Source organism: Zootoca vivipara, chromosome 11 (genome assembly GCF_963506605.1).
Source record: "Zootoca vivipara chromosome 11, rZooViv1.1, whole genome shotgun sequence".
Taxonomy (NCBI): Eukaryota; Metazoa; Chordata; class Lepidosauria; order Squamata; family Lacertidae; genus Zootoca; species Zootoca vivipara.
In genome coordinates, this window is record NC_083286.1 from 45,735,656 (window position 1) to 45,761,932 (window position 26,277).

Below are 26,277 nucleotides of genomic sequence, written 5' to 3' on the forward strand. Positions count from 1 at the left end.
GGGGTATGGCTTATATTCCTCGAATGCTTAAAAATCCTGCTATGGCTTATTTTATGGGTATGTCTTAAAATATGAGAAACAGGGTAGGAATTTGTGTGTGTGGTAAAATAATATCTAAGTATGTCTTTTTTTAAAAAGTGGAGTTTGTTTGTTTGTTTTTAAAAACCACCACAGCTTAATGCAGAAATGGGGGAACCCCTAGAACCAATTTAGGGAGTGTGTGGCCGTGTGGGGAGAAGAAGGGAGAAAGTCCACAACCACAGCACTTACGAGATTGTGAGTTAGTGCTGCTTTGGCTACAAGTCATGGACTGGAAAAAGATTGATGTATCTATTCCCTGAGAAGGGGCTCAAGCACCATTCAGATATGTTTGCCAGTGTGGTGTAGTGGTTAAGAGCAGTAGACTCGTAATCTAGTGAACCGAGTTCGCATCTCCGCTCCTCCACATGCAGCTGCTGGGTGACCTTGGGCTAGTCACACTTCTTTGAAGTCTCTCAGCCCCACTCACCTCACAGAGTGTTTGTTGTGGGGAAGGAAGGGAAAGGAGAATGTTAGCTGCTTTGAGACTCCTTAGCATAGTGATAAAGCGGGATATCAAATCCAAACTCCTCCTCCTCTTCTTCTTTCAGATCCATGTTTTAACATTTTTAAGAGTTTTATGTTTCAAACATGTTTTCCTCCTCCTGAAAGTTTGAGGTGGAGAAGCCGACATGCCAAAGAAATGGATAAACAAGCTAAAAAACAGATGGTGGCATTCACTGTTTCAGGCCACAGAACTGATGCAGCCGTATGTATCTTGAGCTTTTCTTTCTAGAGTCCTCTTAGAGCATTGTCTATGATAATAAAAAGGAGCCTGCTGTAACACAGGTACTTCTCATACATCTAAATATACAAGGCCACACAGTGTTAAGTGGACAAGGAGCCATCTTTCACTAGATCAGGGTTTCCCAAACTTGGGTCTACAGCTGATTTTGGACTACAGTTCCCATCATCCTTGACCATTGGTCCTGCTAGCTAGGGATGGTGGGAGTTGTAGTCGAAAAACAGCTGGAGACCCAAGTTTAAGAAACCCTGTACTAGATCCTTTCTTTGATGCATCTATTGATGATGTACACTTATATCCATTTTATGCCAGTGTAACTGTCGTGGCCCTCCTCAAAGAATCCTGGGAACAGGTTGGGCGAGTATGCTGAGAATTATGATGAAAGACACCGTCCAATTTCACTGATTTTAGGAAGATCTTTGAAGTGGTGGGAAGTTAAGGGCTGTGTGGGTAGTTTGCTCTTTCTGTCCTTTTATTTTGCTATGCTGGGATTCTTGTTCAGATAGATTATGGGAAGTGATGCTGATGAAATCCCAGCATTCTCAATGACCCTAGAAATCAAAATGCAAGTTCCTATTACAGGAATCACAGGCACGCATCTCCCTTGTCAGCACCGTTGCATCAACACATTCGCAGGGTCGTCCAGTTACAGGAAATGTCGGCAGAATGGTGTTGAGAAATGGACGAAAAATCTATTTGTTCGCAGGAATTAGTCCTAAAGTTAAGCTGCAAATGAAAGTGGTATGACGCTAATCACCGCAGCGGATAAAATAATTGTGGGGATGATTCTCCCAAAGCCAACAGCTGGAACTCTGTAGCGCTCCTCATTATGTAGCGTATTTTCTTACACAATTGACAAATAATAATTGGTCTGTTACTCGTAGAATGATGCTTGGAAAAGTCAGCTTTGAACCATATTAAACTCTGGCTATAAAAGATGCAAGTGGATAAAATACTCATGGAGTAATTTGACTGGCAACAGATCAGAGCAGAAATACAAAAGAGATGCCCCATGTTGAAAATCGCTTGGGAAGAGAACTGCTGGAGCAGAAACCACATGAAATGGTTTCGCCATGGCCAACTAATAGCTTAAGGTTTAAAACCCCAGATTGTTTGGAAGACATAGCAGAAGGCCCACCAGCCAAACATGCGTCTTGGTTGCAACAACCCAACAGTCTGGGTGCTTTCAGATAGTAATAATAATAATAATGTAAAAGTAGAGCAGCCAGGTCTGGCTGAAACTATCTGGCTGCCATGGGTAAAAAATTAATTTTGCTCTCCCCTTGGCCTCACCATTTATGCTGGGGGGGGAGTTGTTTCTTTTGCAACTGGACAAAAGGATCTTAGAATGGGGAATAGACCAATCTACTCCTACATCTTGTTTCCAGCAGCGGCCAACTAAATATCTCTAGGAAGCCTACAAGTGGGATATGGAGACAATAGGGAGGGAATCATTTTCTTCACCTTAAGGCCTTTCCCAGCTATAACTTATTAGCTCATATTTAGAACATTTTCACCCATTCTTCAGCCAGAAAGATCTTCCAGAACAGCTTCCAAAAGTTCAACAGCAAGCAAGGAAGTCCCCCATCTCCAGCTAATAATCTAAAAGGCACAACACAAAAGGGGGAAAAGGGGGATGAGGAGGGATGAGAAAAACAAGCAAACTCAGGATAGAACACCGGTTCTGAAAGCCCAAAAATCCAGTGGTTTTACACCAGCTCACTTGGCTTTCAAGTTGTTTATGTTAGGTGGGGTTACCCTCCAATAGGAATCGCAATGAGTTCCCTAAAAAGAAAAGTTGAGGGTTCCCCCCCTTTTTTTTGACAAGCTCAAAGGCACTGCCTTTCCCATCGGTCATTCAGACATATGAAAGACCTATAGTTCCCAACGTTGCAGGGGAAGAGGAATTGATTGTAAAACCACTCTAGGAATAGTTTGTTCTGCTTGCCAAGCCTGCCTGTGCCAACCACTCTTTCCACCCACTTGACCAACTCCCTCCCTCTGCACATCACCACCCCTCGCAGATCTCCCCTCCCCTAAACACTTGCTCCAAGCCACTCCCTTCACAGCTTACCCCAATCTCTTTTAAAGGAGACAGGAGGCACTTCACAGAGGTACTTGCTAAATGGTGCTGTGAAGCACCTCTCTCCCCAATGTTAAAACTCACTGCAGCTGCATTGAATAGAGGGTGGCACTTCCAAGAGGGCCTTGCTAAACCACTCTGTGACGTACCCTCCCCCTCATTAAATAGCTCCCTTGAGTCCCCTGCCATCAGCTGCTTCCTTGCTCTCCTGCTGGAGTTGGCTTGGCCCTCTATTGGCAGATATGCAAACTGTAGAGAGTGACGACAGCCTTACATTTTAAATATATAGTAAGAAATCTATGCATTCTTATTTATATAGCAGCATTCCGTTATCATTTTGCGGGGGAGGGCGGAGCAGTGTATGTATTTAAAGAGTGAGATTTCTTCAGTGTCATTTGCAATGAAATGTGACCCTTGAATCTTATTAAACTGATTGTCCTAGTAACCTCACTCTTTACTTCCCCATTGTTGAAGTGATGACAACGGCTCAATCCAATCATTGCCATTTCTTACGTCATGAAGTTATGAATTGCCACGCTAACTCCCAGAGCTTAGATGTTTATACAACACCAGCAAGACGTCACTGATGTTTTTATAGTTTTGTTTTTATTATTTTTTCATTTGGCTTTATTATTTGTTTCCCAGCTTGCTAAAACTCATGTGAGGTTTGCTAGTGTGATTAAGATTCACTGGTTCTTACTGCCTGCATGTTTTCAATGTGCATGATTATGGAGATATATGAGAAGTTTGCTTTTATGGAATAACATTTTGCTGCTAATTGGACATGACGCAAAGCTATGGGTAATTTGATTGCGAGTGCACAGCCCGTATTTCTTCTGTTGCTGTCAGCAATCTCTCAGTCGTAAACGAAGGGTGGCAGCTTTTATTATGGCTTGCTAGACTCTGCAACGTCTGTCAGCAAATCACAGATTTTGTTCAGGACAAGCAACTGACCTCACGGGCTGTAGGCTGGGGAATACACACTCCATGTCAAGGTTAAAACAATGTACCGCTATGGCAGAAAGGTAAACGGTGTTTCCATGCACTCTGGTTTCTGTCACGGTGTCCCTTTGTGCCAGAAGCGGTTTCGTCATGCTGGCCACATGACCCAGAAAGCCGGCTCCCTGGGCCTGAAAGCGAGATGAGCACCTGGGCCTGAAAGCGAGATGAGCACCACAACCCCATAGTCACCTTTGACTGGTCTTAACCATCCAGGGTTCCTTTACCTTTTACCTTTTTTACATGAGAAACAAGCAAAGACCACAATGAAAATACAGTCTTACCTCGGGTTAAGTATGCTTCAGGTTGAGTACTCCGTGGACCCGTCTGGAACAGATTAATCCACTTTCCTTTACTTTCAATGGGAAAGTTCGCTTCAGGTTAAGTACGCTTCAGGTTAAGTACAGACTTCCGGAACCAATTGTGTTTGTAAACCGAGGTACCACTGTAGTACAATTCTCCATACAATACAGGATGAGATCTCAAAGATTGAACCTTGTTCTATACTTCTTCAAACACCAAGGCCTTATTGCCTTGTTTTATCTCTCTAGAATGCATTATAGTAAACAAAATGCATTATATTAGACAAAATTGCATACAGAATTTTTTTATCATTGTCACTATTACATTTTTATACTGCTGTTTATCTGTGGATCCCAGGGCAGTTCACAGCATAGAAATACAACACAAAAACACAAAATGCATAATAATAAAAAATAAGAACAAACCAATCCAATAACCCCCTTCCCCATCCCTTCCCACAAACACATTTAAAAGGATGTAGCCAAAGGACGGGTTGAAAAGGAGAAATTAAAACTATGCAGATGGGTTTTCATGAGAACTTTGAAATATAAAAAAATCCCAAACTAACATGGAACTGTGTAGAACTGAACTTAAACAGTGGGAATGAGAAACTGAGGGGAACTGAAAATGACAGATTCGCTTCCCCGTGTGGGGAGGGAGTTTGTTTATATATTATGGGAAAGGGCATAATTACAAAGGGACACATACCCTCAGGTTGAAGAAATAGGCTGAGTGAATTGAAAATGGCTTTTCACTGGCAGAGAAGTTTTGAATAGGAAATTCATGAGGACTGGTGGAGAATTTCTCCACAACGATCACCAGTTTGGGGGAACAACTGCTCTGCTTTACAGCTACGTATCTTTGATATCCAGAGCTGAGAGCACAGCTCACCTATTGACAAACTGACTGTTGCAAGCTAGGTAGAAAGGAAAAGGGAAATGTGGTCCCTATTAGATGGAAATCAGAGGCTAGAGAATAAAAGAACATGACAAATTCAACCGTTGTCAATTTATGGCAGTTTATTTAGTCAGGGCTTGGCTTGGCTGTCTGGTCTGTTTGCAGTTTCCTCATCTTGGGCAATGCTGTGTTATGATACTGTAGCCGCAAAAATCCAACTGTGGTTAATATAAATACATTGAATGGCCAGAACTACAGGGAAGTTCCCGCTTTTCACACAGTCACCTCGTTGCCCAGCAGGGAAAGTGCTGCTTTTGTTGATTTCTAGCCACAGAAGAATTTCTCAGATAAAATTCTGGTGCTCTGAAAGCAAGGGTGGGGGAATCAGATGTCGTTGGATTCCAGCTTTCATCAACCTTGGCCAGCATGAAGAATGGTTTGGGAAGATAGAAGCTGGAGTTCAGCAGCTTCTGCAGAGCCAAGGGGTCTCCATCCCTTCTTTAAGGGGAACCAACCAACCATTGTAGGCTGGTCTATTAGGGCAAATAGGGCACTGCCAGCCAACTTTAGCCAACCCCCACCTGCCTATTGGCCTATCAGTCAAGAGGGTGGCCCTGGATGTCAATTTCCTCCTCCTTAGTCCAAGTGTTGTAGAACTCAGCAGGGAAGAGACTGGGGACCCAATGTAGAATCAGTTGGCTCTGATTGTCATTGGCTCTGGCGCCACTTACTGTTGGCCTCCACCTACTGGCGCCACCTACTGTTGGCCTCCCTGCTTTCTGCCCTATTGATCTCAATGGGCAGCAGTCATTACTGCAACCAATGGAAACCAAAAGAAAGAAAAGACATCTGTTGGTGGGGGAATGAAAAAGGGGATTGGGGAAGTGCAGGGTTTAAATTGTCCTTTTAAATGTTTACATCCATTTTTCATTGCATGTACACAGAATTTCACTTACAGCCAAACTAGACGTAGCATTGCATGCAAAAAGCCAAGAAAATCAGCTAGTGGGTGGATTGGAAACATGGAATCCAGCAGGTATGGACAGTAAGTTTAACATTAATTCGATTACCACAATCCTGACAGACATGACTCTTTGCCAGGGGTGCTGCTGCCAGCAATGGGAGAAAATCTACTGTTGACACCCTGTGAAGAGTGCATTGCCATCACTCAATCTAGCCATTGTCAGGGTCAGTGCTTTTTTAAAAGGGGGTACTAAGGGTACGCAGTACTGGCACCTCTTTTGTGCATGTGTGAAAAGTGTGGCACAACTACATGGTGAGTACTGGCACTGTTTTTTCTAGAAAAAACGCACTGGTCAGGGCATACATAAGTGTGGCAGGTCATGCAAAGCAGGCCACTTACTAAGCAACAACAAAAATGATGAAATAAGATGCTGATTTGCATCATGTTTGCATCTGCCAGTTTATATGTATGGATGCAATTGAATTGAAATAAAAGCACTGTACATCTCACCATAGTGGGGAAGGCTGTACTGTACCAAGATACAGTAACCTGAATGCCTGCTCAGTCTGTTATTCAGATGGGCAACTTCAAGGGTCCAAGTCTCCCTTCTTATTGTTCTTTATCATGAAATTGGACATGATTGGACAGCCTTCCAAACAGAGGCCTGTGCTCTGCAAAGGAGGGCGCACAGCCACTCTAGGCCATGCTTTTCCAGAATGACCGCTCCCCACATAAAATGGGGGGCGCATTTTGCATGGTCGTGTGCAGCCCCCTTGACCCCAAAAAGGCGACTCCCTGGAAGTTCGGATCTGGCACCACCTTCGCCAGGCAGGGTGCAGGGGGTCTCCGCCTACCCCAGCCAACTGTCCAATCCTGCCTGGGGGAGCTGTTTGCCAGGGGTCTGGCCAGGTAAGGGGAGGGTCTTACAGCTCACACAATAGAAGTTGAATCCTACCTACAGGCACCAGTCAGCTCCGGAGCTTCTCCCAGCCTCCACGCCCTCATTGACCATTTCGTTGCCGTTCACTGACTTTCTGTTGGAGATTAGCCTCCTTTTTCCACAGGTATGCAGGCGCTGCTACATTAAGGTCGCTGTTGAAGGGCCAGAAAGGAATTTCCCTGCGTTGGCAGGTTTCGCCTTTCCCATAGCAATAGGTGACGTCAGGCCTTGGGCGGAATTCTTTAGGCTATCTTCCTGAAGGGAGGGGCATGAGGCAGTGACCTCACCCCCTTTGCGGCAACATGATTGGGGTCCCCCCCTTAAGGGGTATTGGGGGAAGCATTGTCCATGCCAAGAGGTTGACATTGCTCCCCCCTCTAGTGGCGGCGAACAGGGGGCGGGCTTTCTCTACTTTAACATATGTTCTCCAGAGCCAGCCCTACGCCCCCCATACATTCTGGATAACCCTGAAGCCTCCCAGAACCCCGGCTGGGGCCTGGGAGAGGATAACGCCCAATGCCTGAGCCAAGGTCTCCCTACATCTGAATCTCAATAAAGTTGTGGCCAATTTTTAATCCCATAGCACGTTGTCTTGCGTCATTATTCCGCTCAGGGGTCGCATGGGGTTTGGGGGACTCCGCCTGTCCACGCAAAAGGCTGCAGTTGGCAAATGCAATGTGAGGAAAGTGCTATCAGCCACAGAGGGTATCTGAGCATCTACCCACAGATCCCTTCCTCAAGCTGAAAACCTGATCCTTTAAGGTAAGTGTAACCCCACCATGATGAATCCTAGCTTTGTGGTAAATTGTATAACCATTATCTGGGTTGAGCTTCAGTTTATTGTCTGTATACTAATGCACAGAGCATGGGAAATAAACAAGATGAACTTGAGCTCTTGGTACAGCAAACTAAATATGACATAATAGGCATCACTGAAACCTGGTGGGATGAGTCTCATGACTGGAATGTAGTAATAGAGGGATACAATCTATTTAAGAGAAATAGACCAAACAGGAAAGGAGGAGGAGGAGCTTTATATGTTAGGGATATGTATACCTGTGAAGAGATCCAGGATTTAAAACTTCAAAGCCAAATTGAGAGTATCTGGGTCAAAATTAAGGGAGAGAAAAACAACAGTGATCTCATTGTGGGAGTTTACTATAGATCCCCAAGCCAAACTGAGGACACAGATGATGCCTTCCTGGAACAGATGGCCAAGCATTCCAAAGGAAGTGAGATAGTAGTAATGGGGGATTTCAACTATCCTGATATTTGTTGGATGTCAAACTCAGCCAAGAGCATAAGGTCGAACAGATTCCTCACTGGCCTTGCAGACAACTTCATTGTCCAGAAAGTGGGAGAAGCAACAAGAGGATCAGCCATTTTAGATCTGGTCCTAACCAATAGTGATGACTTGGTTAGTGGGGTAGAAGTGGCAGGATCATTAGGTGGGAGTGACCATGCTCTTCTGGAGTTTATTATCCAGCGGAAAGGAGCAACCAAGCATACTAAGGTCCAAATTCTAGACTTTAAGAAAGCCGACTTCAGAAAACTTAGGGAAACGCTGGGTGAAATCCCATGGACAGTAATACTAAAAGGGAAGGGAGTTCATGATGGTTGGGAGTTTGTTAAAAGGGAGATATTAAAAGCACAACTTCAGGCAATACCAATGAGACGGAAACATGGAAGGTGCCTAAAGAAGCCAGGCTGGCTATCTAAAGAACTTTTGACTGAGTTAAGATTTAAAAGGGATATGTACAAAAAATGGAAAAGGGGGGAAATCTCCAGAGAGGAATTCAAACATATAGCCAGCACGTGTAGAGACAAAGTCAGAAAAGCTAAAGCACAGAATGAACTCAGGCTCGCCAGAGAGGTTAAAAGCAACAAAAAGGGCTTTTATGGGTATGTCCGTAGCAAAAGGAAAAACAAGGAAACAGTGGGGTCACTCAGAGGAGAAGATGGTGAAATGCAAACAGGGGACAGAGAAAGGGCAGAACTCCTCAATGCCTTCTTTGCCTCAGTCTTCTCCAAGAAAGAAAAAAACACCCGACCTGAAGAATATGGAGCAGATGATTCAGCAGGGGAAACACAGCCCAGAATAAGTAAGGAGGTAGTACAAGAATACTTGGCTAGTTTAGATGTATTCAAGTCTCCAGGGCCAGATGAACTACATCCAAGAGTATTAAAAGAACTGGCAGAGGTGATTTCAGAACCACTGGCAATAATCTTTGAAAATTCCTGGAGAACAGGCGAAGTTCCAGCAGACTGGAGGAGGGCAAATGTTGTCCCTATTTTCAAAAAGGGGAAAAGAGAGGACCCAAACAATTACCGCCCGGTCAGCCTGACATCAATACCAGGAAAGATTCTAGAGCAGATCATTAAGCAAACAGTCTGTGAGCACCTAGAAAGAAACTCTGTGATCACTAAAAGTCAGCATGGGTTCCTGAAAAATAAGTCATGTCAGACTAATCTGATCTCATTTTTTGACAGAATTACAAGCCTGGTAGATGAAGGGAACGCTGTGGATGTAGCCTATCTTGATTTCAGCAAGGCCTTTGACAAGGTGCCCCATGATATTCTTGTAAAGAAGCTGGTAAAATGTGGGCTAGACAATGCTACCATTCAGTGGATTTGTAGCTGGCTTACTGACCGAACCCAAAGGGTGCTCATCAATGGCTCCTCCTCATCCTGGAGAGTAGTGACTAGTGGGGTGCCACAGGGTTCTGTCTTGGGCCCAGTCTTGTTCAACATCTTTATCAATGACTTGGATGATGGGCTTGAGGGAATCCTGAGCAAGTTTGCAGATGACACCAAATTGGGAGGGGTGGCTAACACCCCAGAGGACAGGATCACACTTCAGAATGACCTTAACAGATTAGACAACTGGGCCAAAGCAAACAAGATGAATTTTAACAAGGAGAAATGTAAAGTACTACACTTGGGCAAAAAAAATGAAAGGCACAAATACAGGATGGGAGACACCTGGCTTGAGAGCAGTACATGTGAAAAGGATCTAGGAGTTTTGGTTGACCACAAACTTGACATGAGTCAGCAGTGTGATGCAGCAGCTAAAAAAGCCAATGCAATTCTGGGCTGCATCAATAGGAGTATAGCATCTAGATCAAGGGAAGTAATAGTACCACTGTATTCTGCTCTGGTCAGACCTCACCTGGAGTATTGTGTCCAGTTTAGGCACCACAGTTCAAGAAGGATACTGATAAGCTGGAACGTGTCCAGAAGAGGGCAACCAAAATGGTCAAAGGCCTGGAAACAATGCCTTATGAGGAACGGCTTAGGGAGCTGGGTATGTTTAGCCTGGAGAAGAGAAGGTTAAGGGGTGATATGATAACCATGTTCAAATATATAAAAGGATGTCATATAAAGGAGGGAGAAAGGTTGTTTTCTGCGGCTCCAGAGAAGCGGACACGGAGCAACGGATTCAAACTACAAGAAAGAAAATTCCACCTAAACATTAGGAAGAACTTCCTGACAGTAAGAGCTGTTCGGCAGTGGAATTTGCTGCCAAGGAGTGTGGTGGAGTCTCCTTCTTTGGAGGTCTTTAAGCAGAGGCTTGACAGCCATCTGTCAGGAATGCTTTGATGGTGTTTCCTGCTTGGCAGGGGGTTGGACTGGATGGCCCTTGTGGTCTCTTCCAACTCTATGATTCTATGATTCTATGATTCTATTGGCTGCCATCCACCCTACAACAGATTCCAGACAACTGGGATTAGAGATAACCAGACAATGGAGCTTATCTGGTTTAAAACTGCTGACAGTCCAGCCCAGGTATGAAATGAAAGGGGTTGATTGCACCTTGGTACTTCCTTATTTTCCACCATGTACTTTATATATTGAACCACACACTTGCTTGTGTGTCTTTTGCAATGCACACCAGGAAATGCCACTTACAGGGGCTACAAGTCTACATAAATTCAAGGCTGACTAAACTGCCACCACAACTTTCACAGGACCACTCCCCCTCCTTGAAAGTAGAGGGATATTATTGACCTTCAGGGCAGCTGCCCATGGGGACAGCCACTTTCTCATCCTCCTCCTTAAGGATTTCCCCCAGGAAGTGTGCTACTTGACATTGCATTGCCAGTGCCATTGGCCATTCCGTCCCAAATTTCAAAGGGAAACACCACCAGGAGGCTAAACGCAGCCAAGCACTGACCAAGCATTTGTTTTTACTTGTTTTTTACTTGTATCATGTATTTAAAGGTAAGTCCACACAAAATTGCTCCGGTTTTGGCCCCTGAAAACACCTCAAAGGTGTTTTGACCCTTCCCAGATGTACCAAAACTTGTTGGGTCAAAAACATAGGCCACATTCACATAATACATTTTAAACACTATAATGCACTTTAAACCAGGCATGTTCTAAGTCCGTTTTGGGGTCCTAATCCGGCCCGCTGGTAGGTTTAATCTGGCCCCTGTGGCAGTTTATTTCCTGGGGTAAAATCATAAAATCAACAACTTCAATCCTAAAAAAATGCCAACAACTTTGGTTGGCCCTTACAGCCCTTCATTTCTACAAATCTGGCCCTCTTTGAAAAAAGTTTGGACACCACTAAAACATTCTGCAGCAATTCCCTGAATTCCCTGTGAAGAGTGATTGGTTGTTAAACCACTATGGAAATTGTAACTCTGTGAGGGGATTAAACCACTGAGCCTCTTGGGCTTGCCGCTCAGAAGGTTGGCGGTTCGAATCCCCGCAATGGGTTGAGCTCCTGTTGCTCTGTCCCAGCTCCTGCCAACCTAGCAGTTTGAAAGCATGCCAAAAAATGTGCAAGTAGATAAATAGGTACCACTCCGGCGGAAGATAAACGGTGTTTCCGTGCGCTGCTCTGGTTTCGGTGTTCCGTTGCACCAGAAGCGGCTTAGTCATGCTGGCCACATGACCTGAAAAAACTGTCTGTGGACAAACACTGGCTCCCTCGGCCTGTAAAGCGAGATGAACACCACAACTCCAGAGTTGTCTGTGACTGTACTTAACTGTCAGGGGTCCTTTACTTTTACCTTTTAATGTCTCTCAAGAACCATCGCAAAGTACAGCTTCTCATACCCTCCAACATCTTTGTTCCCACAATCGCGGTTTGTCAGGATGGGTGCTCTGACAATCATCTCAGGTGAAGGCTCACATCATAGCACCAGGCCAAAAAAAAGGGACATTCTGGGATCCAAACAGAAGCCAGGATTGGTTTCTGTGATCTGGGATGTCCCGCTCAAAACAAAACACTGGTGGGGAATAGCTCCCAGAATTATTTGAGGGGAGCCATGCCTGTTTAAAGTAGTATTTTGGTGCTTTAAATGTGTATGTGGCCTAAATGTCACTGAACCTAACCTGCAATGACTCTGACCAATTCAAAAGGAAGTTCTGTGTGAAGTATTCTATATATCTAGCTTTTTCCATCACCCCTTCTGGGCCATATTTCAAATCCTACCAACATTCCTGCGGGCTGTGCTAGCTCTCAAAGAGTTTTCTCATCATTAAGATTGAGAATCTTTCTCACAGCATCCATTGAATTGCACACTCATTGACGCTAGACTGTAGAAGTCCTCAAAGCACACATTTCGCTCCAGTGCTTCTACACATTTACTACCATTGATTGGCCCAATAAAAAGTTATCGTCACCACCACTTTATCTTTTGCAGGCTCAGGCTGTGACTTCGGGGCTAACTTTACAGCCTTGTTTCCAGCTTCAGGTGTGTTCAGAAAATGAATCATAGGGGTTGGAAAGAAACCAAAGGCCATCTAGCAAATTCTCCTGCCTTAAGTCAGAATCATCTACTCGCCAACTTCCTTAATGATCAACCTACACACTTCAGTACCCAGAATGACCCAAGCAAGCTTGATAACAAGACTCAGCACCTTCAGACAGTTGCTGGAGCTTGAGCACCTGAGGAGGGGGCATTGCTACAAACACCTGTCCTGTGCCCCAGTCCTGCTCTGTCCCCTGCAGTTACCCTTAAGGCAAGGCAATGCCATGACAAGCTCTAAGTGAGCAATTTCCTCCATTCAAGAGTAGTTGGACATTATGAGCCCAGAGTGTGTTTCCTTAGGGGGTCAACCCCTGCCCCAAGCTTGAAGGTGATATAGGTTGGGGGCTCCTATCTCATGTGCTCTGCTCCTTTGGACAGGTATAGACTCCTCAAACAAGTTGGGCTTTGGGGGAGGTGTCTGTGAGGGTCCTAGCTAGGGTACCACAAGTTATTGACTGCTGGCCTCCTGGTTGGTTCTTCAGGATTCAGCTGGCCCATTCTCCTCTAAGCTTGAGGCCAGGGCCATCCCACATGCAAAGGTGCACAGCACAGGGCATCTAGGTCAATTACACATATTTGGGGGCAGTTAAAAATGGTGTCTTGCAGCTGCCTGCTGGGTTCATTTGGGGGAAATGACATACAAAAGCTTGTTATGTTAGAAAAGGTTGCTTTGCAAAAGTATGTACCTTAGTCAAAATTGCATGAATTTCTGGAGAAATTTGCACTGATACGCTGGGAATTTTCATGGAGATTTAAAATAAATAAATCAGAAACTGACGTGGCAATTGGGGAACTGAAGAAAATGGGTTGGAAAAATGAGAAATGGAGAGAAATCAACATTGACATATTCTCTCATCCTTATCTGGCAGGCACAGTGTTTACCCCCATATTAAGGATGGTCATAACTGAGTTTCTTTACAGTGGTACCTCGGTTTAAGTACACAATTGGTTCGGGAAGTCTGTACTTAACCTAAAGCGGACTTTCCCATTGAAAGTAATGGAAAGTGGATTAATCCATTCCAGACGGTCCACGTAGTACTTAAACTGAAGCGTACTTAACCTGAAGCGAACTTTCCCATTGAAAGTAATGGAAAGTGGATTAATCCGTTCCAGACGGATCCACCGAGTACTCAACCTGAAGCGTACTTAACCCGAAGTATGAGTGTAATTGGTTCTGGAAGTCCGTACTTAACCTGAAGCGAACTTTCCCATTGAAAGTAATGGAAAGTGGATTAATCCGTTCCAGACGGGTCCGTGGAAACAAAGTACTCAAACCGAAGCGTACTTAAATCAAGGTATGACTGTATTAGGTCTTGACATTACTGTAGGATTGTGTGTGTGTGTGTGTGTGTGTGTGTGTGTTGTTGTTGTTGTTGCTGCTTCTTCTTCTTCTTCTTCTTCTTCTTCTTCTTCTTCTTCTTCTTCTTCTTCTTCTTCTATTTTTAACCTCTCTCTTTCAATGAAATGGTAACTTCTAGGGAGTGTGTGTGCGTGTGTGTGTGTGTGTGCAGACGGACGCCCGCATAAAAACCCAATTGCACAAGACCTTGGCTTTTCCATCTTTCACATTGACTGAGACACTATTTAGCCTTGGCTCTGATTCATTCTTAAGAGCAGGAAAGCAAAACTGGAGGAGCTAAATCAACAAACATTCATTAGGGCAATTGAAACTTCCCAGATCTAATGATGTGCCTTTTTACTCTCCTTGCTTTTAAAGGAGACCTCTGTGCTACAATTTCTGCACATATATGCCATATGAGAGCTTTTGGCTATGTATTTTGACTTCTCAGACAAATATTCACACTTTGTCTTGTTTTGGCTGCTTTCGGCTAACCAAGGTCTATAGATTATTAACTGTTTATTGATGACACTTATTTCTGTTATTACAGAATTTGCAGGCTTTTAATCAGGAAGACAGCATAATAAATGAGAATGTTTAAACTACTTTTCTACATTCTTTTGAATTGACTTGAAAAGTCCCGTTGCATGCATGAATGTAGCGTGCGAAGTTAGGAAATATGAAATTTCCCACGGCAACTTCTTAGAGACAAATTTCTTAGCATCCAAGATGACAAGTCAGCATGCAAAAAAACATCATATTAGGGGAATTTGCTTTTCAAAAATGTGCATAGTAGGCAAAATTGCATACAAAATGTGTGTGTGAGAGAGGAGAAATTCACACTAAAATGCAGGTGAATTTTTCATGAGGACTTTTCAAATGCAAACTAATGTGGAAATGTAGAGCAGTGAACTGAAGATCTGAAAAAATGGGAATCTGAAACAGACATCCGTAAGTCCAAGATTGAAGCAAGAGACATATTAGAGACCTTAGAGCTACAGCTCTTTTTCTCCCTCTGTGGGGAAACTCATCTGCATAAAGAAAGTTCTCATCTGCATAAAGAAAGCCCTATGCACAGTCACTTATATGAGCATCGTTTCTATTCAGTCAGTGGAATGCATAGAACGCACACAGTGCAAGGGCAGGGGCACTGTGTAGGAACACCCTCCATTTCTCTATGTGATCAATATATTATGTTTGCATTTAGGGCTGCAATAAGGAAGTTGATGATTCACTGCTTTTTGGGCAGGGGTAGGCAACAACAGGCCCAGGAGCTGAATACAGCCCTCTGCACCTCTCTTTCTGACCTCTGACCTCGTATTCCCTTTCTCAGGCCTGGCTCTAGGTGTAGTCCCGGTGGCGCGGGGCGCCAGGGCGCCGGGCCGGCAGGGGGGGGCGCTCGCTGCAAAGCCGCGGGGAAGCCGCGCTGCGCGCTGCGAGGGCAGGGGTGCTGGAGCAATCTCAGCGCCAGGGCGCCCGACCTGCTTGAGACGGCCCTGCCCTTTCTCAGGCTATTTTAATGGCATCTACAGACTTGCCTAGCAAGAATGCATTATGGAACTCTGTTCATGCCTCTTCCTTGTTTGGATGGACAACAGAGAGGAGTGCATGAGTGTGTTTGGAAAGTAGCCCACTCTACTAAGGTAACATTTACATTCGTGGATTGTACATATAGAGAGATGCAATGGTTGTTGTTTTTTCTTGCTTTTTCTTGCTTTTTTTGTATAAATGTATGTTGTGCGTCTATGTTTTTAAGGAAAGAAATCAATAAAAATCTATTTTTTTTAAAAAAGGTAACGTTTGCATTCCATACCCTCCAACACAACACGGCCCAAATCAGGGACACCATCTTCCGGGTCCAAAATCCCATACAAGTCACATGACCCATGAGATCTTGGCCCCAAACGCACGAGAACAAGGCATCCAAAATGGCCGCCATACTCTCACAAGGGGAAAAGAGGATGTCCCAGTTTTTCTGGGGCAGTTGGGGGTATGACATTTATAGCTTCACCCACTTTTGCCTCCAGTTCCTCCTACCACTAGTATGCGGGCCTCAGGCTGCTTCCAAGAAAGGAATGGAAAAGGTTCAAATATCCCCCATCCTGTTTCAAAAGCAGCCCATTATCCTTCTCAGTGGATCAACCCAGAAAGATCGCTGGAGGTGACAACATTCAAAGTCATTCTGATGACTCTGATGGAGTTTTATTTAACACACAGGTCTAAAAGAAATATTTCTGGTAAGCAATCATTATGCTGCTGTGTGCAATCCTGTCCAGCAGGTTCAGTAATCTGTCAATTTCCAAGTTCCTGGCTCTCAGCTTCGGAATGCCTTGAACAGCGTGTGTTTTTCCTGTAATCTAAATAGATGCTCATCCAGAGAAATCAATAACACTGCATAATACAAACATTAGCCTCTGTTAAAGTAATCGTATCTTTCCATGGAAGAATTCGGAGTTTGTTCTACAGGGTTGGTATTTAGACTGATGTTACCCAGGCCCATTGGGGCTAATGAACAACTAATGAATATGCAGTACTTAGAAAAGCCAGGACAGATTAATCGGTCTGAATTCAGAACATGTTTTAGATCCTGGGTGGATGCATGTTCATCCCATTTCCTAGAGTGGCCAGTCATATGCCTCTGGGAAGCTCACAAGCAGGCTTTGGAGACAAGAGTCCATTTGCTTGTTGTTGCTCCCCAGCAATTGGTGTTCAGTGAAATAATGCCTCTGAACACTGAAGGTACAACTAGCCATCATGGTAGCAGAAACCCAATGGTTGATCTTCCTAGGGGTCGTACATGTCTTATGAGCCATTGTGGTGTAGTTGTTAGACTGCTGATTAGGACCTGCCCTGAGAGACCAGGTTTCAACCTTGGTCTATTCATTATCTCCCAGCCTAACCTACCTCACAGGGCTGTTGTGGGGGAAAAAGTGGAGAGGAGGAAAAGTGTGCATACCACCTTGAATTCCTTGGATAAAAGGTAGGATACAAATGTAATAATAATAGATTTGTGTGCGGACACTACATTGAACTAAATAAACCAGTACCTTTAACATGCAAAAAGGTGGCAGTAGTAGTAGTGATGATGATGATAGATTTGTTCAATCCTTATTTAAAGCAATTGAAGCTAGAATGGGTAAAGAGTTGTGAGACCTCCAAGTCTGAGATGTTTCAAGTTTGTGCTTTCGATAGAATGAATCCCCAAATAAAATCCCAGGATCCAGAATGCAGAATGCCAGTTGCTAGAAACCGCAGGAGGGGAGAGTGCTGGTCCGCTTGGCTCCTCCTTGCGGCCTTCTCCTAGGCATCTGGTTGGTCACTATGAAAGCAGGGGGCTGGGCTAGAAGATGATAAAAGTTCCAACCAGAGGAGAATGGATAATCAAGACTATGTTGAAATGGCAAAATTGACAGGGAGACTCAGAAACCAAGAAGATAAGAAACTTAATAAAGAATGGGGATTATAGATGATCTTAAAAATCACTGTACACAGTTAAAAACACTAGCAGGATTAACATAACACTTGTAATGTAATAATTCTATGGTTATAAATGGAATTTTGAATACAATTTGGATAATATTATAAGATGCAGTATAAAAGGAAGTACTGTGGAAACCACAGGAGGGTGAAGTCCAAGGATTCAGGGAATCCTAGATATGTATAAAACTGACTATATTTGAATGTAAACAATATTTGTAAAAACTTAAATTAAAAAATATAGAGGAGCAAGCGGCCTAATTCTTCAGGCTGTTCTTATGGATGTTGTAAAAGTGAAGAGAGGCCACAGCTCAGTAGGAGAGCATAAGCTTTGTGACCAGCTGGTTCCAGGTTCAATCCCTGGCATTCCCAGTTAAAAGGATGCCATGTACCAGTGATGGGAAAGACCCTTGTCAGCCCTTGTAAGAGAAGACAATACTGGTTTAGGTGGATAAGGAAGGACACCAGACCATGGAAGGCTGATATAGGGGGTTAATTTAACCCCACTTTTTTCTGTAGGGGTGGAAGTTCTGTCCTGTTTGTAAAGGCTTGATTCTGCTCTGCCAGATGACTCAGTTTCCATCCTGAGTCATGGACTGAGTTCAAAAACAGGATGTAAACTATAGAGAAACAGGCTGCAAGTCTTCATGTTGTCAGGCTGCCTATATTCCAGATACTTCAATGGAATTTAAGTGGCTTCATTATACAATGACTAGAGCCACCAAAAATCTCACAGCTTGATTGTGGTGTGAGCTACCATAGGCAACATCCTGCTGCTTACAGGTGTGTGAGAGTTCCCGTTGCTTTCAAACAAAACACCACAAAGATCATAACGCTGGGGAATTTCAGTCAATGGTTTATAAAATCATTATTTATTGTAGTCTGAACGGAGGAGTAAGGGAGAACAGCAGGAGGAAAGAAATGGGAAAGTTTCGTTTTCTTTGAGATCAGCATGTAGCTTTTATGATATCTAAGGTGGAAATACAGATTTAAAATACACTTGGGAGATGTCCAGGCTCGATATGATGGTTTTCATGCAACGAGCAAAGCACAGGCTGTACTTTCTCCTTCTCCTAAAGGTTGGCCCTTTTGTCCCAGCTACTGGTCTTTCGAAAAGTGATCTCACTGAGGTATAGATCATATATATCATATAATGTCCTCTTTATGTTATGAAGAGCAAGGAGACCCTGCTTTAAGAACATAGCTGTCAACTTCCGGATTGGAAAATAAGGGCTCAGCAGTGGCGTGGCACCGGAAGTTGCTTTTGCGCATGTCCAGACATGCACAGAAGCGACTTCTGGTGCCGGTTCTGCCCGATTTCCGGTGCCCAGACATGGGCAGAGCAGCACCGGGAATCAGTTCTGCGCAAGCGACTTCCGGTGCCGGGCTGCCTGTGTCCGCATGTCTGGGCACCAGAAATCGCTTCTGCACATGCCCAGGCATGCGCAGAGGCGATTGCCGGCAGCACTCGGCAAGCCAAGTGAGTGAGCAGCCAGCCGGAAGCCAGGACATTTATGCAGCTGAGGAGCCTCTCTGGCTGGCAGGAGCTGCTTTCTTATAAATCCGGGGGATTTATGGGATATTTTGCAATTCGGGATAACAGCAGGAAACGGATTTAAATGCGGGGGTTCCCCGTGAAAAACGGGAAAGTTGACAGCTATGTTTAAGAAATGCCTTGGCCAAAGGTCCATTGCACATTTAGGCTAAGAATCCAAACAAACACAAATTGGAAGGGCTGTTGTGGATAATGTACAATTCAAAAATGGTTTCTGCATACCCAAATACACCGAGTCATTCAGCTTATATTGGTTGCTAACTTGCTACTGGGCCATGTTCAAAAATTATTGTATTAGTTCACAGAGCCCAAAACAACTTGGACCCAAAGAGTCTTGCTTCCTTATAACCCACCACTGAAAACTTCTGATGGTGATCCTGAATTTCGGTCAACCTTTACCAAGCACAAAGCTGTTAGTGTGTAGCTCATTGTCAACAGAAGTCCAGTACAGCCTATGATTGCTGATACTTAGAACAATGCCATAGTAGTAGAGGAGGAGGAAGGGGGAAAAGCCACTTCCGTGCCTTTGCCGGAGGTGGGGTTGTGGGCAGCCCGACGAGCCCATTGCGTGGGGGCTGCAGAGTCAGCCCCTACGCAATGGTAGCTCCCGCCTGCGTCATCTGCCCCCTTGTCCAATAGGGACGAGGGGGCGGGGCCGCAGCGTTTAAACCCCTTCGCGCGGCCGGGGCCCGTTCTCTTTCTCCCAGTTCGCCGGAGCGAACAGAAGCTTTTCTCTAAGTTTAGGCTGCATTTCCCTTCTGCATTGTTCCATTGTTGTCTGTTTCCCCTTCTTTGTGCCCTCTTCCTTCTTTTACAGGGTTTGTGTGCGGCCTGGGTAGTCAGGAGCGGCAAGCGCGGTCGCTACCGCTCATCAGCTGTTCGCTGAAGGCGCCCATCAGCTGATTCCCTCGCCCGGCATTGGAGCCTTGCAGCGGAGCCAGCTCAGCGTCGCTACCGCTCACCAGCTGTTCGCGAGAGCGCCCATCAGCTGATTCCCTCAGCCGGCAGCGGAGCCCTGCAGCGGAGCCAGCTTGGAACCAGCTTCGAGCCACGACGCGGTTTGCCGGCATAGGAGCCTTGCAGCGGAGCCCGGCAACGGAGCCTTGTTCGCGAGAGCGCCCATCAGCTGATTCCCTCAGCCGGCAGCGGAGCCCGGCAACGGAACCAGCTGGCATCCAGCGTCGAGCCACGCCTCGGTTTGGTGAGCTAGCCGCTTTAGCGGCAGAGATCCCCCCAGCACCTGCCTCCCTTCCTCTTGAGCTAGCGCAAACAACCCCTTGAGCCTTTCCACCAGCTCCCGGTTCCCCGCCCGAGGTTCTAGCTTGCGTACTTCGCCCTGTGGATTGCTTTTCTTAATCGTGCGCCTCTCATTGTGTGTACTCATTGGTTAGTAGTGCTGGTGGCTTTGGAGCGTGCTTTGTCTAAACCCCCTTTTCCTGCGGTCTCTGTTTTTGTTTTTGTTTAGCCAGCGCCATTTTGGGAGGGCAGAGCTTGAGGCTTTGCTCAGCGAGCCGGCGCCATTTTGGGAAGGGCATTGCTTGCTGTTTTGTCCTGCCTGGCCAGCGCCATTTTGGGGAGGGCAGTGCTTGTGAGGGCAGCGCCATTTTGAGGGCAAAATCTTCCACGTGGCGGGCGCCATCTTGTGTGTGGCTTTGTTTTGTCGGTACTAGCAGCTCCCTTGTATTGGTTCTCATTGCGCCCTGGTTTTTAACTATTGTTACCCTGTCTTATCCTGGTTTTTGAATTAATTCGTTGCAGTTAATTCGTGATTGGTTTTGGGAAAAAGTTATATCTGCCCCTATCTGAAATTAATTTGGGGTTGATTGTTATTGGTTGGCATTGTTTTCGCCTTTTGAAGTGTGGATAAATAGATATATTAATATAAGGCATTGATTGCAGTATATAGAAGTAGCTGAGTGTTTATGGTATATTTTATCAGGGTTGCATTTAATTAATTCGTGATATTCCCCAAGTGCATTTATTAATTATTTTGTAGACTTGCTTCTTTGGGTAGCTGGTAATAATTGATTGGTTACAGGCGTATACATAGATAAATTTAGTTAATTAACGTATAATAATAAATAATTAAAAAATAAAAATAAATAAATAAATAAATAAAAATAAGTAAAATTAATAAAAATAAAATAAAATAAAATATAATAATAGTACTTATAGTAATAATAAAAAATAAATAAATAAAAAATAAATAAATAAAAAATATATAAACAATAAAATAAAAAATAAATAAATAATATATAAAAAATAAAATAAAATTTAATACATATCGTAATTATATAAGTGAGGGAGTTAATTCCATAGCATTTGTCAAAAGTCCTTGCGGCCATGGCTTCCAAGGGCAAGCAGGGCCAGGCCAAAAACCTGGCAGCTAAGGTAAATCCTAAGGCTTTCGCCCAGGCGGTAAATGCATTGCAATCCATCTGTGGCCAGCTGGGCCCTCTCTGCAGCACGCTGGTCCCACTGGCCGAAAGCCTACAGGATGACTCCCCACCCAATTCACAGGATTGTGTAGCAGATACCCAGTTTGATGACCTGGATGGGCCGTCCACCTCTGCTTCCTTTTTCTCTACCTCCACCTCTGGGGGGGTTAGCGACGGGGCTCAGGGACCGCGCACCCGGTCGCAGAAAGCACGCTCCAATACTCCCGGCCAGCAATCTGTGGCTGCAGGGTCTCAGGTGCCCAGCTCCTTCAGCGGGGCAGCCCAGTCTGTTGCAGGTCAGCTGGGGACCCAGCCCGCGGCGGCAGCGGCTCAGCAGGGAGCGCAGGCGCGCGATTCGACCACGGATGACGAGGCGGCGGGGCGCGCGGTGGGCGGAGTCGCAGAGTCGCGGGATGGAGAAGACCGTCGCCAGGGAGGAAAGGCGAAGAAGAAGTCGGAGAAACGTAAGAGGAGCAGAAGGGACGATTCGGACGACGACACAGGTACGTCCTCAGATTCGGAATGCGACATCCCAATGGAGGATTATTGGGGTGTGGGGGAGGACCAGATGGGTTTCCCCCTTTGGGTGCATAAACGGAGGGCCAGCTCCCATCGTAAGTCATTTAGGGGTACGCTGGAGTGGCGCGACGGTGCGTTAATCCCCGACGAAAAGTATGCCACAAATTCGGACACGGATATACTTTTGGGTTCTCATTTGTCAGATAAAAAGAGGGAAAAAATTTTAAATGGGGACTATATTGATGTGTTCACCATTCTTCCCCTGACTCAGATGATGGGAAAGGGGGAGAAGCGCCGGGATTACAGGGGTCGGCGATATAGGACACCTCGGGCCGACCGCACTTTTGAAAATTGGTTAGAGGGCATTCACATTTGGGCGGCCGTGATTTCTGCGGCATACCCAAAGCGAGCGGTGCACCTATTTGCTTACATGGCCGACGTCAGGTTGGCTCACAAGATGGCGGGGGAGACGGCAGCTTTGAACTACGACGAAGACTTCCGTAGGAATGCTTCAAAAAACCCAAAAACGCGTTGGGACCAACGGCACCAGCACTACTGGAGTAACCATGTAGTGCCGTATGTTGAGAAAAAACAAACTGACCCCCCAAAAGCGGGCAGGTTTGAGCCCAAAAAAGACCCGCGGCGGAGGGTCTGTTGGGAGTTCAATAAAGGTCTCTGCCAGAGGCCCAACTGCAAATACACTCACGAATGTGAGAAGTGCCTGGGTCAGCATCCGGGGGTATCTTGCTTCAAGGGAAAGCAGTCCTTTCGGGGGGCCAAGGGCAATTCTCACCAGGGCCCCAGATACCCCCCCGGTGCCTCCCAGGGTGCAGCCTCAGGACAGAATAGATTCTAACTGTTCTTTAGCCATAGCCTACTCCCCTGTAAAATTGAACCCCTTAAAAAAGTTGCTAGCCCTATACCCTAATAGATCTGCTGCAGTGTACCTTGAAGAGGGTTTCTCTTCTGGTTTTCGCATCCCCGTTCAGACCCCACCTTCCACAACCGACCCACCAAATCAAAAGTCAGTTAGGGAGCGACCTGACATAGCCGTTAAGAAAATAAATAAGGAACTATCGGCGGGCCGGGTCGCGGGCCCATTTTTAACTCCACCTATAGCCAACCTTCACATTTCCCCGCTAGGCATAGTTCCTAAAAAGGCCCCGGGAGAGTTTAGGTTGATTCATAATCTTTCTCACCCTAGGGGTAGCTCAGTTAATGACGGTATCCCGCAAGAGCTTTGTACGGTGAAATACGCCTCCTTTGACCACGCGGTGAAGCTGGTTCGCCAGTTTGGCAAAGGGGCCATGATGGCGAAGTGCGATATCGAATCTGCCTTCCGCCTCCTTCCTGTACATCCCCTCGACTACAAATGGTTGGGTTTTAGGTTCGAGGGCGCTTATTTCATCGACAAAGCTATGCCCATGGGATGTTCCGTTGCCTGTTCGGCCTTTGAAACATTTAGCACATTCCTGGACTGGGCCCTTCGTGCTAGGACTGGTCTGTCAGGTGTCACTCATTACCTGGACGACTTCCTTTTCGTGGGGGGAGCGCACAGTGCTGATTGCGCAGGCCTCATGGAGGCCTTCGCTTCTCTTACAAGCGAACTGGGGGTGCCGCTAGCAGCTGATAAAACTGAAGGACCTGTGTCTCGTTTAACGTATTTAGGTATTGAATTGGATACGGTAGCCCAAACCTCGCGTTTACCGGCTGAAAAACTTGCAGCCCTTAAGGAGTTGATTAGACAGCTTATTCCCCGCAAAAAAAGTCACGTTGAGACAAATCCAATCGCTGCTGGGGCACCTTAATTTCGCTTGTAAAGTAATCTCGCCTGGGCGCCCCTTTTGCCGGAGGGTTGCCAGGCTCACCGTAGGTCTAACCCGACCGTTCCACAGGGCTCGTTTGCCGAAAGGGGTGAGAGCGGACCTGCTGAACTGGCTGACCTTTCTAGAACACTACAATGGCGTGTCTTTATGGCAGGATAACATCACACTATATTCAGACTTTCAGATTCATTCCGATGCAGCGGGCGCATTGGGTTTCGGGGTATATTTCAGAGGGAGATGGTGTGCTGAACCTTGGCCTCCTAGCTGGAAAAACACAGACATTACTCGGGATTTAACATTTCTAGAATTCTTTCCCATAGTGGTAGCGGTACATCTTTGGTCGGACGACTTCAGGAACCGGAGAGTCTGCTTCAACACGGACAATCAAGCAGTAGTCAGTGTGCTTACCAGGCAATCGTCGCGGTCGGAGAGGGTGTCCGCCCTCCTACGTCATTTTGTGCTGCGCAGTCTCGAGTTAAATATGCACTTCTCAGCCAAATTCGTGCCGGGACAAAATAATAATATCGCAGATGCTTTGTCTCGTTTCCAGATGGACCGCTTCCGCTCATTAGCACCGGATGCGCAGCAGTGTCCAGAGAGGTTCCCGGAACACCTATGGAACCTTGGAAACGGGAAATCCTAAAGGGAGTATTTGCTTCCGTGGCCCCTGCCACCCTCAGCTCCTACAAACGAGCATGGGCAGACTTCCTTGCCTTCCGGCAGAAGGGCGCTGGTGTGCGCCTTGAGAGTCCACCAACCCCCGAGGAGGTTATGCAATACGTGGTATACCTCAGAGGGTTGGGTCGCGCCGCCAAGACTCTTGGCATCCACACTGCAGCTATCACCTTTTTCTCGAAATCTCTTTATCTCACCGACCCGTGCGATAATTTCCATTTGCGTAGAGCAATGGAAGGCTGGCGTAGGCTGCAGCCTCCCGCTCCCGATTCCAGGCGGCCCATTACGTTCGAGATGCTTACCCACATCCATAGGCAATTGAGAACCCTTTGTTGGTCCAAATTTGAAGCGCGGCTGTTTTCGGCAGCCTTTTCGATAGCTTACTTCGGGGCCCTTAGGGTCGGGGAGGTGGTGTGTGAGGACCACCCTGATGGTGTTACCCGGGGCATATTATTACGGGATCTATCGCTGTCCGATGCTCATGCTATTGTGCACGTCCGCCATTCAAAAACGGACCAGAGAGGGAGAGGCGCTAGCATTCGCCTCCCGGCAACAGGCGCCGCAGGTCCTTGTCCAGTGAAGGACACGAGGCGGTATCTTTATCTCCGACCGCCGGGTCCTGGCCCGTTACTCATTCACCATGATGGTGCACGGCTCACTCGTCAGCAATTTACCAGGGTACTTCGCAAAGCCATTGCATCTTGCGGGTACAACCCCACAGAATTTTCTGCCCATTCCTTCAGAATTGGCGCTGCCACTTCCGCTATGCACCTAGGTTTGTCATCAGAAAGGATCCAGGAGATGGGGAGATGGAAGTCGAATGCTTACAAAAGGTACATTCGCACGTAGGATGACTCTGGTGGCGGTGCTGATCCGGCTTTTCATCTTTACTTTTCAGGTTACCATTTCATCCGGGTTTGGATAGCGGGGCACAGTATAGTGCACTGGGCCCAGAGAAGGGCAATCGAAGTTGGTCTGGGATGCGGGCTCGGCCTTCCGGAAAATGTGGAGGTTTCCTGGATATCCAGAAGGGGTATGCGGTGGAGCGAGTTGCTGCCGATCATCCAGGCCCGGGCTGCTTCACTTGGCCCCCCAGAAGTCCTGATTGTGCAACTCGGTGAAAACGACCTAGCATACCGCAATGCGGTCGATTTGAGGAAACATATATTCAAAGATTTCGACGTTATGAGGGAGAGTTTCCCGCGGATGACGTTATTGTGGTCCTCTTTGCTGGAAAGGCGCTGTTGGCGTGATGGCCGTTGCCCTAAAGCCTTGAACAATTCCAGGAGGCTTTTGAACTCAGTCGTGGCCCGCAGAGTGTTATCCTTGAATGGCCGGGTTATACAGCATCCCACCCTGAAACGAAGTGAAGCAGCCCTCTATCGCGATGATGGCGTTCACCTTTCTCCGATCGGGAATGACGCCTGGCTACTGAGTGTTATTGCTGCCATTCGAGATGTCCTGGACATATAGATCTTAATTAGGCGAATAAGAGAGTAGGGTCACACTTCCCCGATAATAACTGAATTCATATCTTATAACGATTTAACCGAGTGCTAAACTACTAATTAGGGTTACGCTGAAAATTAATATCTAGGTGATTATAACATGTGAGCGGATTGGCGGCGAGCCTGGGGGGGCTCGAGTGGCGGTTAGGCGTTGGAAATTTGCATAACA